At 36.6% G+C, this 12,950-nt stretch overlaps 1 long non-coding RNA gene across 2 annotated transcripts in view; it reads left to right on the forward strand.

The window, feature by feature from the left end:
- The window catches only part of LOC139076113 (uncharacterized), a 44,260-nt gene that overhangs the window by 15,711 nt on the left and 15,599 nt on the right, over positions 1–12,950 (forward strand). The gene's annotated exons all lie outside the window — the stretch shown is intronic.

The raw sequence follows: 12,950 nt of genomic DNA on the forward strand, positions 1-12,950 counted from the left end.
TCTTTTAATGAGCTACTTCAAGCTCTTTTTGAAGAAAGGTATTATGTTTAATTTGCATGACAAGTCTATAAACAACCCTATAAATATCAGCACAAGGAAACATTATGTCTCATAGAATCAGAGCTAGTGACTTGAAAATTTTCTTAATATGTGAAGACACAAATTTTCTTTAAAAAAATGAGTACTTGGAGGATTTATCTTATTTAAAAAAATACAGCAGAGATTGTCAGATTGGATTTTAAAAAAATCAAGAACCAACTCTATATGCTGTCTACAACAAACCTACCTTAGACATAAAGACAGATACATTAAAAGTAAAAGGATGGAAAAAACATATGCCATGCAACACACTAACCAAAGAAAGGTGATTTGTCTATTTTAATACCAGACAATGTAGACTTCAGAACAATGGATATTACCAAGAAAGAAGAAGGGCATTACAAATTTAATAAGGGGTCAATTCATCAAGAACACATAACAATTACAAATGTGAATACACCTAATACAACAACTGAAAACTAAAAGGTGAAATAGACAAATTCACAATTTTAGTTGGAGACTTCAACTTTCCTCCTTCAGTAATCCATAGAACCAGTAGACAGAAAATGAGTGGGAATGTAGAAAACCTAAATAGCCCTATCAAACAACTGGATCGAATTGGCTTTTAGAGAATGCTCCATCCAACAACAGCAGAATACACGTTTTTTTCAAGTGTACGTGGGAAAATCACCAAGTTAGATCATATTCTGGGTCATAAAACAAACCAACAAATTTAAAGAAATCATATCAAATGTGTTTTCTGATTACAATAGAATTAAACTAGAAATTAATAACAGTATCTGGACAATTTTCAACTATTTGGAAATGATGCAACACACTTCTAAGTAACCCATGAGTCAAAGAGAAAGGCAAAAGGGGAATTAAAACTCTTTTGAATGGAATGATGATGAAAATCCAACACATAAAACTGTGTGGCACTAAGCCAAAGCAGTGCTTAGAGGGAAATGTATAGCATTAAATGCTTATATTAGAAAACAAACAAACAAAAAGGCTTGAAATCAATGATCTCAGCCTCCACCTTAAGAAATTATCAATAGAAGAGCAAATTAAACCCCAAATAAGCAGAAAATAGGAAATAATAAAGATAAGAGCATAAATAAAATTAAAAGCAAAAACAGAGAAAGTCACTAAAACCAAAAACTGGTATTTGAAAGATAAAATTGATGTTCCTCTACCTAGACTTATCAGGAGAAAAGAGAGAAGATACAAATATCAATATCAAGAATGAAAAAGAGGACATCACTCTGGATCCTACAGACATTAAAATGATAATAGAGATTGTTATGAACAATTTTTTATGTTAATAAATTTGATAACTTAGATGAAATGGGAAAAATCCTTGAAAGACTAACTACCAAAGCTTACTTAACAAGTAGTAGATAATTTAAAAACTTTCCCACAGGGAAAATATGTTGGCTTCACTCGCCAATTCTACAAGTATTTAAGGAAGAAATAATACCAATTCTACGCAAACTCTTCCAGAAATAGAAAAGGAGTGAACACTTTCCAACTAATTTTATGAGGCTGGCATTACACCTCATCCCCATTAGGGTGGCTACTATTTAAAAAACAGAAAATAATAAGTGTTGACAAGGTTGTGGAGAACTTGGAACCCTTGTGTGCTGTTGATGGGAATGTAAAATGATATAGCTGCTATGGAAAATAGTATGGTGGTTCCTCAAAAAATTAAAAATAGAATTACCATTATGATCCAGCAATTCCACTTCTGGGTTTATACACAAAGGAATGAAAGCAGGGGTTCAAAGAGATATTTGTACACCCATATTCATAGCATCATTCATGATAGCCAAAAACGTGGAAGCAGCCAAAGTGTACATTGACAGATGAGTGGATAAACAAAATGTGGTATATACGTACAATGTAATATTATTCAGCCTTAAAAAGGAATGAATTCTGAGATATGCTACAATGTGGATGTACCTTGAGGACCCTACGCTAAATGAAATAAGCCAATCACAAAGAAACAAACACTGTATGATTGCACTTATATGAGATACTTAGAGTAGTCTGAATCATAGAGACAGAAAGTAGCATGGTGGTTTGCAGGGGCTGGAGGGAGGGGGAATAGGGAGTTATTGTTTAATTGGTACAGGGTTTCAGTTTTCCAGGATAAAAAGAGCTATGGAAGTGGATAGAGGAGATGGATGCACACAATATGAATATATTTAACACCACTGAACTGTACATTTAAAAATGGTTAAGATAGTAAATTTTATCTTATGAGTATTTTATCACAATTTAAAAAATTGAAAAAAAAAATCGAGTGCATTTTCTATAAAAATGGAAAATACATCATGACCAAATGGAGTTTATCACAAGATGCAAGGTTGGTTCACTATTCATGAATCAATCAATGTGATTCACTATATCAACAGAGTAAATAAGAAAAAACATATCCTCTCAATAGATGCAGAAAAAGCATTTTACAAACGTCTATCATTCATTCCTGATAAAATTCTTAGAAGACTAGGAATAAAAGTGAACTTCCTCACCTGATCAAGGGCATGTATGGAAAACCTACAGCTAACATCATGCTTAATAGTGAAAGACTGAATGCTTTCCTCCTAAAATCAGAACAAAGCAAGGATGTTGGCTCTCACCACTCCTATTCAACATTTTTCTAGAAGTCCTAGCTAGTGCAGTAAGGCAAGAAAAAGAAATAGGTGCATACAGATTGGAAAGGAAGAAATAAAAATGCCTATGTTTGTAGATACCATGATGGTCTATGTAGGAAATCCCAGAGAATCTACAAAAAACCTACTGGATCTAGTAGGTAAGTTTAGCAAGGTCACAAGATACAAGGTCAATATATGAAAATTAATCATACTTTTCTAACAGCAATCATTTTGAACTTGAAAAGTTTTAAAAGGGATTTTTACAATAGCATCCAAACTATTTAAATACTTAGGAATAAATATAACAAAATATGTGCAAGATTTGTATGCTAAAAACTACAAAGTTGATGGAGAAATTTAAGAAGACCTAAATTAGTGATGAGATGTACTGTGGTCACTGGTTGGAAGACTCAATATTGTCAAAATGTTATTTGTTCCCAAATTGATGTATAGATTTAATGAAATTACAATCACAATCTCAGCAGTCTTCTTTGTGGAAATTGATAGGCTATTTCTAAAATTTCTATAGAGAAACAAAGAACTTGAAATAACCAAAACAATTTTGAAAAAGAAAAACAAAGTTGGGGGACTCACATTATGTGATTTCAAGATTTGCTATAAAGTTACAGTAACCAAGACAATGTGATTTTTTAAAACTATGGTAAAAGCATACATGTAACATGAGATCTACCCTCTTAATAAAAAAGTGTACAGCACAGTATTGTTAACTATAAGCATGATGTTGTACAGGACATCTCTAGAACTCTTGCATAACTGGAACTTTATATTCATTGAATACCCTATTCCCTCTCCCCTCAGCCCCAGGCAACCACCATTCTACTTTCTGCTTTGGTGACTTTGACTACTTTAGCTACCTCACATAAGTGGAGTCATGCAATATTTGTCCTTCCGTGACTGGCTTATTTCACTTTGCATAATGTTGTCAAGTTTCATCCATGTTGAAGCATATGACAGGATTTCCTTCCTTATATGGCTGAATAATATTCCACTGTATGTATGCGCCATATTTTCTTTATCCATTCATCTGTTGACAGATATTTAGGTTGTTTCCACCTCTTGAATATTGTGAACAATGATGCAATAGACATGAGAATGCAGATATCTCTTTGAGATCTTGATTTCAATTCTTTTGGATAAATACCCAGAAATGGGATTGTTGAATCATGTGGTAGCTTTCTGAGGAACCTCCATTCTGTTCTCTATAGTGGCTGTACCATTTTACATTCCCACCAAGAGTGCACAGAGTTCCAGTTTCTCTATATCTTCACCAACATTTGTTATTTTCTGTTTTCTTGATAATGGCCTTCCTCACAGGTGTGAGGTGACAGCTCATTGTGGTTTTGATTTGCTTTTCCCTCGTAATTAGTGATGTTGAGCATCTTTTCATATACCTGTTAGCCATTTGTGTATCATCTTTGGAGAAACGTCTACTCAAGTCTTTTGCCCATTTTTCAATGAGGTTATTTCTTTTTTTGCTATTGAGTTGGAGGAGTTCCTTGTATATTTTGGATATTAATCCCTTATCAGTTTGCAAATATTTTCTCCCTTTGTACAGGTTGCCTTTTCACTCTGTTAATTGTTTCCTTTGCTGTGCAGAAGCTTTTCAGTTTGATGTAGTCCTACTTGTCGTTTTTTGCTTTTGTTCTCTTTTGGTGTTCAGGAAATGATAGCCAAGACCAATGTCATGAAGCTTTTCCCCTGTTTTCTTTTGGAGTTTTGCAGTTTCAGGTCTTATATTTAAGTTTTTAATCCATTTTGAGTTGGTTTTTGTGTATCATGTAAGGTAAGTGTCCAGTTTCATTCTTTTGCATGTGGATATCCAATTTTCCCAGCACCATCTGTTGAAGAGACTATCCTTTCCCCGATGTGTATTCTTGGTACGCTTGTCAAAGATCAGTTGACCATATATGAGGACAATGTGATACTGGTGAAAGGAAAGACACATACATAGGTCAATGGAACAGAATACAGAGTCCAGAAACAGACCATACAAGCCTGATCAACTGTTTTTGGACAATGGTGCCAAGACAACTCATTGGAGTAAAGATAGTCTTTTCACAAAATGGTTCTGGAATAATTAGACATCCATATTTTTAAAAAAATGAACCTTGATCCATACATTGTATATATATAAAAATTAAATCAAAATGTATCATAGACAAAAATGTAAAATCTAAAACTAGCACTTCTAGAACTTCCTGTCCCATATGATAGCCACATGTGGCTATTTAAATTTAAATAATTAAAACTAAGTACAATGTAGAAATTCAGCTTATTGGTTGTTCTAGCCACATGTGAAGTCATCAGGAGCCATATGTGGCTAGCTATAGCTAGTGTATCGATTAGCTCAGATTATAGCATATTGTCATCATTGCAGAAAGCTCTATTGTACACTCCTGTAGGAGAAAATCTTTGGGATCTTAGATAAATATTTCTTCGGACACAAAAAACATGAACCATAAAAGAAAAAATTGACAAATTAGGTTTCATCAAAATTAATAACTTTGGGTCTTTAAAATGCTCTGCTAAGAAAAGACAAGCCACAGACAAGGAAAAAAATATTTGCAAAACATATGTGTTAACTGGCAACCAAAATATAAAAAACAAAACTTTCAAAATTCAATAATAACAAAAGAAAAAAGTGAGCAAAACATTTGAACAGCTACTTCATGGAAGAAGAGATCTGGATGGCATATTATTTAAATTTTCTAATCTTATACAGGTATGTATTGGCTGGTTTTTTGTTTGTTTTTAATCCACAGAGCTCATCTGGTTGAGAAGTTATTGTCCACTTTTGTTTTCTTTGTACCTCACTGGATCTTATTTATTTTTGAAGTGTAAATCCTCACAAATAAAACCTGAGGGAAAAAATCTCTAATAAGACGTGTGTGTGGGTAAAAGTAAACACATCCTCTTTATAGTTGTTTCTGGTTATCCAAGCGTATCAACAGTGAAGGTAAGAGGAAGCAACAGACTCTTTAGGCAATCATATATAGCGTTATCAGTTTATGTGTTCATGTTAATGAACTGACTTGTTCAGCCTGTTTGGACCGTAAGAAAATGTGACCTTCCTCACTGTATTCAAATCAGTCAAGCTTGAAAACAAGTGATTTGTCTTTCTTGTCTTAAACCTAAGCACTGCCTAGATTCTGCTTAGGCAAGATGGCCATGTCCTAATGCCCGAACCCTGTGAATATGTTACCTTACATGGCAAAGAGATTTTGCAGGTGTGATTATGTTAAGGATTTTGAGATGGGGAGATTTCCTGGGTTATCCAGTGGGACCACTGGAATCACAAGGGACCTTATAAGTGAAAGAGGGAGGCAGAAGCATCAGAGTCAGTGTGATATCATATGCAAAAGAGCTTGAGTGGCCATTTCTGGTTTTGAGGATGGGAGCAGGCCAGAAGCCAAGGAATGCAGGCAGCTTCTAGAAGCTGAAAAAGGCAAAGAATTGGCTTCTCCCCTAGTGTCCCAGAAGGAATGCAGCCCTGCCAACCCATTTTAGAGTTTGACACCTAGAAATGTAAGATAACATTTACTGTTTTAGGCCACTCTGTTTTTGGTAATTTGTTACTGGAGCAATAGGAAACTAATGCAATATCCCCACAGGACTGTTCCATTTGCAAGTTCTAAAACACAGACAACTTTTTTTAAAGCAGAAGCACACCCTATCCTTTTTTTTTTTTTAAAGTCTCACTGCCCAGTGGGCAGGCTTTTTGCCCTTACCCTTCTACCCAGCTCTGTGAAATGATGCTCAGTTTCACAAAGTGTGCTCATTGTTTGTGCTTAAAAGGAGAAAGGTATTGTGACACAACCCAAACATTAGCCGTGCTTCTGAGAATGTGGACTGTGGGCAGCCTGCATCAGAATTACCAGGGTAGCAGGTTCAAAATGCAAATTCTTGGGCTTGCCCCTTTACCCCTCCCAGTAGTTGTTTTTTTTTAAGTCAAGTTTACGGAGAGATAATTTACATATAGTAAAATTTACCTTTTTTAGGTTACAGTTCTGTGAATTTTGAGATGCTTATATAGTCATGTAATCACCAACACACTGAAGATATTTCCATCACCCGAATGATTTCCCTAGTGCCCCTTTGTAATAAACGCCCTTTCTGTAACCTGTCTCTGGCAACCACTGATCTGATTTCTGTTCCTATAGTTTTGCCTTTTCCAAAATGTCATACACATGGAATGACACATTAAGTAGCCTTTTGAGTCTGACTTAATTTACTTAATGCTTTTGAGATTTATCCATGTTGTATGTATGTTCGTATGTAAACCATAATTCTTTGTTACCCAAATAGCCATAATTTCCTTATGCTGCCGAAAATATGTTTTGTCTCTTCAGGTATAATTGGAGAACTGCCACAATCCTCGCTGGATTGTTGAGGGGCTGTCTTTTAGCATCGTTAGACAAGGGGATGGGATGGAGAGAGGAGGCGGGAGGTGCACGAGAGTCTGGACAATGACAGCTTTTATCTGTTCTAAGAATTGAAAGAATGGGGAGAGAGATTGGGGGTGCCTGGTTAGAGGGAGCAATGGAGGATGGTTTTGAGTTGTGAAGCAGGACTATTGGAGCCCGAGGCATTACGATTATTGATTATTGGTAAGATTAAATGGTCAGTTAGCAGCAGAAGCAGTAGTGACTGCCTGATCTTCTGTTCTTTGTGCAGCTCCTTTTGGGCCACTGCTAGATATTCCTTCCTGAATGAAAGACTCCTAATTAGCCTTGGCTCCAGAACCCTCCGGCAGATTAAGTGAAGGTTTGCGAGGAACCTTTTTTCTCCCTCAAATGTATTGAGCCCCTTTATTTGGCAGGAACTGTGCTAGGTACTGAATGAAGTGAACGAGTTGCAGCCATTATCCTTAAGAACTCTTACTTTCCTTTGTATCTTAATTCTTATCTGGTATTTACAAATCTTCCCTCAAAAGGTGGGCTTGGTAGAGGTGGAGGTCCCAGCACGTTATTGGCAGCACGGGCCTGGCAGAGTTGAAGCAGTGGCCTGGAGAAAACGCATATGACATATGATCAGAGGACCTGCCTTTGAATCCCCGGCCTGATGTTCTAGTTTGGCCAAATCACTTCACCTTTCTCAGTTGATTTCTTCTTCTCTGTGAGAGGGATGTCTCAGGAAGAGAAATATGCTATTTTAAAATCTGGTTGCTCTTTTCAGTGAAAGCTAAGGACAGCCGAATTATAGTCCTTTTTCGTTTGTCAGGATCAAGGGCTAATCTACATAGGAGTGGTACTCCTGTAGAACTCCTGTAGAACTGGTCTACATAATGAAGAAACAAGAATTTTTAGTTTTTACTTGAAGCTGGAGGGAAAATATTTTGTTTTTATTTTGATTTTGTTTGGGCAAGGGTGGTGAGAGAAAGTGGGTCCTAGCATTAGGCTAGAGATGACAAATTGTTACTCTGGTGGCACAGAAGGAAGGGGCAGAGAGCTTTGATGTCTGATTCTCGGTTTTAAATAGTTTCCTATTCATTGTTAGAATTTTTCTCCAGTAAAGATCTGCTCTTCACAACACGCAGATGTTAATGTGTTTTGGAGACAGAGAGGGCTGTGGGTACACTGAGTGAAGTGAAATAGAGAGAGGGGAGGTAATGAGAACTGGGTTGCAGTCAGAATTTAGGATCAAAAACTGAAAAGAAATCATTAGAAAGTTGTAAGCACTCTCCTTAGGATCCTTGAAATTATTCAGGACTCTCCGTAATTCCTACAGTTATGTGAGATATGGTCTAAAATTTGCAATGTTAAAGGAAAGAGTACAATTTAGGACCATGCAGATATCAGGGATAATATCTACTTAACAGGGTTGGGAGGTTTAGATGAGGATGTAGGTAAAATCACTTCATAAACTAAGGAAATACATCATCATCCCTAAGATAAAACATCTTTCTATAGAAATTTTTTTAAAAAGAAGTGAAATTTTAATTCAATATGGATCACTAATATGAGAATAGTTATCTGGAAGTCATGAGCTGTATGATAGTTTTCTTTCTTTATGAATCCAGTTCAAACTGATAATTAAAACATACATACAATCATGCGCTGCATAATGATGTTTTGGTCAATGATGGACTGCATATATGGTGGTGGTCCCATAAAATTAGTACCATATAGCCTAGGTGCGTAGTGGGCTATACCATCTAGGTTTGTGTAAGTACACTTTATGATGTTTGCACAACAGCGAAATCACCTAACAATGCATTTCTCAGAACGTATCCCCATCATTAAGTGACACTTGACTGTAATTTGGATGTTAGAGCTACAATTTAAAAAAATGGCTCAATGTGACCCAACCATGTTATGTTAGGACATGGGGATTTAGGATCCCACAGTAATAACATCAGGCCCATTTAGTAGGAACAGAAAGTAGCTTTGGTCATGCAATATTTAGCTGAGATTATGGATAGGTATGAGAAAAAGGAAATGATTATGTTGCGAAGAAATGGGAAATAACATGTATTGGGTATATACTAGACATTTGACATATATTGTCTGTCTTAATGCTCATTACTCCCCAGGGCAGTGGTAGTACCTCCACTCTTTAGATGGGGGCTGAAAAATCTCAGTGATTAAAGAACGTGCTTAAAGTCATAGCATTCAAGTGGTAGAGCTGGTATGAAGACTCTCACCACCTTCAAGGTCCATGTTCTTTTCATCCCACCATGCTGCCATGTGGGCTCCAAAGGAAACTAATACTTAGCACTCACGCCTTGTGTGGTTCTGGTCTCCTTGTCCCAGTTTCAAACCGAATCATAATTGTTTTTCTCCCAGAGAACTTTTACAGAAAGCTTCTGACCAGACTTTATGAAATGCTGTAGGTGACAAGTATGTGAAAAAGGATGAAATAACATGCTTAAGTTCCAGTGTAAACAGGTTAAATTCCTGGATTGTCTAAAGTTCCATTCTTTACATGGGACCCACCATCTTATGTGAAGTAATTACAGAAACGCTGGCAAACTCTTTCCATTAGTGGTTCTTGCATACAGTATGCACTTCTTATGTTGTGGAACTCTTTTTTTTGTTGTTGTTCAGAATTCACCTTAGGGGTTTTCTCAAACTCTGCATTCTTCTTCTATAGTGGTTTTAAGCTTTCTTTTTCTTTCCAGGTTGGGTGGATGATGCAGTTTCACTTCTAGGTGTTAGGATTCTCTTTCACACTGGTTTGTCATGACCTTAAAGTATTTTAAGTTTCTCCTTTGGTAATTTTTTTTTAATGTAGTACACCGGTGAGTTAGAGATTTGTTTTACCAAATGAGCTTAAAACACCAGCAGCTGGAGAGTCCACAGTCCATAAGCATTGGCTGAGTTGACCAAGTATAAAAACCTGCCAGTGGTCTCTGTCTTTATTTTCTTAATTTTGGTAGGTTTTGGAGTGCAGACCTGAAGGCTAGTTATGCTTCTGAATCAGCCTTTAGGTTGCAAGCGTTGCTAATTGTGGCTTATGGTACCAAAGATGTAAAAATGTTTGTTATGATGATCATCGTTGTCTTAATTTATAATTGCCATCATGGCTCTCCCCTGTAGATAACCGGTGAGGTCTAATACTCATTTTGAGCTGCAACCACCCACAAAAACCACACACATGGCATTTTACTCAAAACTTTACTTTAACCACTACTTTGTGATGCAAAACTGGTGGAATTTTGGGTACTTTCTGTAAAATCGAAATCTTGTATGGGGGTTTTCCAACATTCTAGTTGATTGTTCACAAATGATCAGTATAATGAGGAAGGACAAAGCAGAGTTTGCTAATAAACGTTGACTTCCGTGGTGGGATAGGATGCAGTCTATACCTGAATATTTTCACTTGGAGAAAGCCACCTTGATTGAGAGGACAGATTCTCCTTTTGAAAAATGCAGTTAAATAAGAGGTATTTATATGAGATTTGTAGTCATAAAAGATAGAGAGTTTAAGGAGCTTATCTTTGCCACAAAGTTTTCGGTCTTGAAAAAGTATTCATGTTCAATATTTTCTAATTTGTAGATCATCTTATGAACAAGATTTGAAAAGAAAAGCAAATCAATTTGTATTGTAGGACAAAATACAATTCCACATAAGAACTTTCTGTAAAGGGGAACTGTTATGGGAAACTGATTACAGATAAGATGCTACAGTCCTTTTCTAGAAGGGCCGTAGCATGTGGCAAGAGCTCTCTCAGTATTTGGCTAAGTCGGGAGACCTCTGTTTATTCTGGAGCTGAGTCTCTGGGCAAGTTACTTTACCTCTCGAAGGCTCAATGTCTTATCTTTAAAGTTTCACCCCTGCTGTAGGGCTTGGTAGATACAGCATATAGCAGCCCTTGGTGATTTTTATTGTCCTATCATTTAAGCCTGCTCTCAAGTATGTATTTTGATTTTTAAAAGCTGCAAAAACCAACTCTCCAAGTATGTTGTCATGCTCCTTTTGTATTTAATATTTTTGTTTTTGTTTGTTTTATATAATATTTTTGAAGGAGTCAATTTCCGTCTGTGCAGCCCAGAAGTCAGACTAACAGTCTCATGATTAGCCTTAAAATGACTATCATCAGAAACTTGCAGGCTGTTTCTCACTAAGGCATTATCCAAACTATCCACGGTAGGAGGATACAGAAATCTCGAGTTGAGTTCTTAATGAGTTAATTACTGTGACGATCTTGATAATTTCCCACTAGCACATCATAAGTCAAGCTTTGTTTAGTTTGCTACTGCAAAGACCGAGTTGCTGGTTTCCACAAATAAAGTATGCTTGCTTTCTAATTGATGTTAGGAAATATTTAAACAGGGTGAAAGAGCAGTTTCTACAGGAGCAAAATCAAGAAACCCAATTTCAGAAAGTAAAACCAAATAAAAAAATTGGCTGAATGAAGAACAATGGGTAAGGAACATGAACTTGGAAGCGAACCAAGTTAAGCTGAACCAAATTTTTAAAGAATGAAATGAAAGAAGTTGTATTTTGTATGTCTATGGAGGGAGTAGAGACAGATACGGTTCTAAGGAAAATTGTACAGGATGGACTATCATTTAAAGCTTTAGGACCCAGCAAACGAAGAGTGGAAGCTTTATGTGTAGGTGGAAAAAGTGTTTATCACTACATGATTTTAGGGACAGAAATAGAAAATGGCAAGATAGCATAAATATTAGAAAAGTGGAGTGGAGTTTCCCAGACCTTTTGATTTAACAAATGTTTGTTTTACTTAAAGAAATTGGCAAAATCTTGAAATTTGAATTGCTGGTATAGCAAACTTTTAAAATTGAATAATAAAAGCCAAAAAGGCTTTCTTGCATGTTAGCACTATACTACCACACTTGTTACTAAGCCTGATAACACTAATGCTTCATCTAAGTAGGTAAGTTTGAAGGTGACTTGGGCCATGCTCCTTGAAATAGAGGTGTTGAAAAAGCGATGTCTGGAGAAAGGTGAAAGCACAATTACACATCAAAGGCCATAGAAGTTTTCACTTCAAATTTTATGTTTCAATTATACAAGCTTTGTGTTCACACCCAAACTCCAAGGGTGGGATCTGCCCCATGTAGGGTGGAGTGGCATTCCAATTCCATTTATTTTCTGCTGAAGCTGCCAAATTGAATGAAGATTTATATCTTAAGTGACAGGATTCAAATGAAACATGACAAACCTGTAAAAGCTGCAACCTGGACATGTCAACGCAGAACTTTCCAGTGCACTGGATGGGACTCAGGAGACGAAGCACACACATTGCCGTGTCATGTTGGGCAGCATGGGAGATGAAAGAGGAACCCGTGAAAGAGCAAGTCCTTGCTGGCTGAAGCGTGTGTGGTGGGGAAACTGCCATGGTGTTCATAGATACAAGTGTGTATCTATCTGGAACTCGCCTCATTATGGAAAAAATTTTGTGGAGATACGCTGCACTGACTGGAACATTATTCCCTTGTTTTTTTAAGTTATCAAATTTATAAAGCAGAAAGCATTGGTTGTAAAACTAGTCATTGAACTGGAATTTAATCCTGACCTAGTTCCCGATGTTGGGTGGTAATTATTCTTATTTACCAAAGCCCAGAGAAAATCGGTGTTAAAAAACAACCTGGGTGAGCATTGCTTTGAAGGGGAACAAGTTTCACTACCTTTAGGTAGAAGAGTTAGCTTTGTAAAACATCTAGGTTGTCTTGCTGAAGGACTCTGACCACGGGGCATGAACGAAAACAACTCGAGTGTTTAGGGGTTCTTCCACACGGCAGACAACAAGTTAAAGCTCCCCAGGGA

The sequence above is a fragment of the Equus przewalskii genome, chromosome 15 (assembly GCF_037783145.1).
Source record: "Equus przewalskii isolate Varuska chromosome 15, EquPr2, whole genome shotgun sequence".
NCBI classification, from domain to species: Eukaryota; Metazoa; Chordata; class Mammalia; order Perissodactyla; family Equidae; genus Equus; species Equus przewalskii.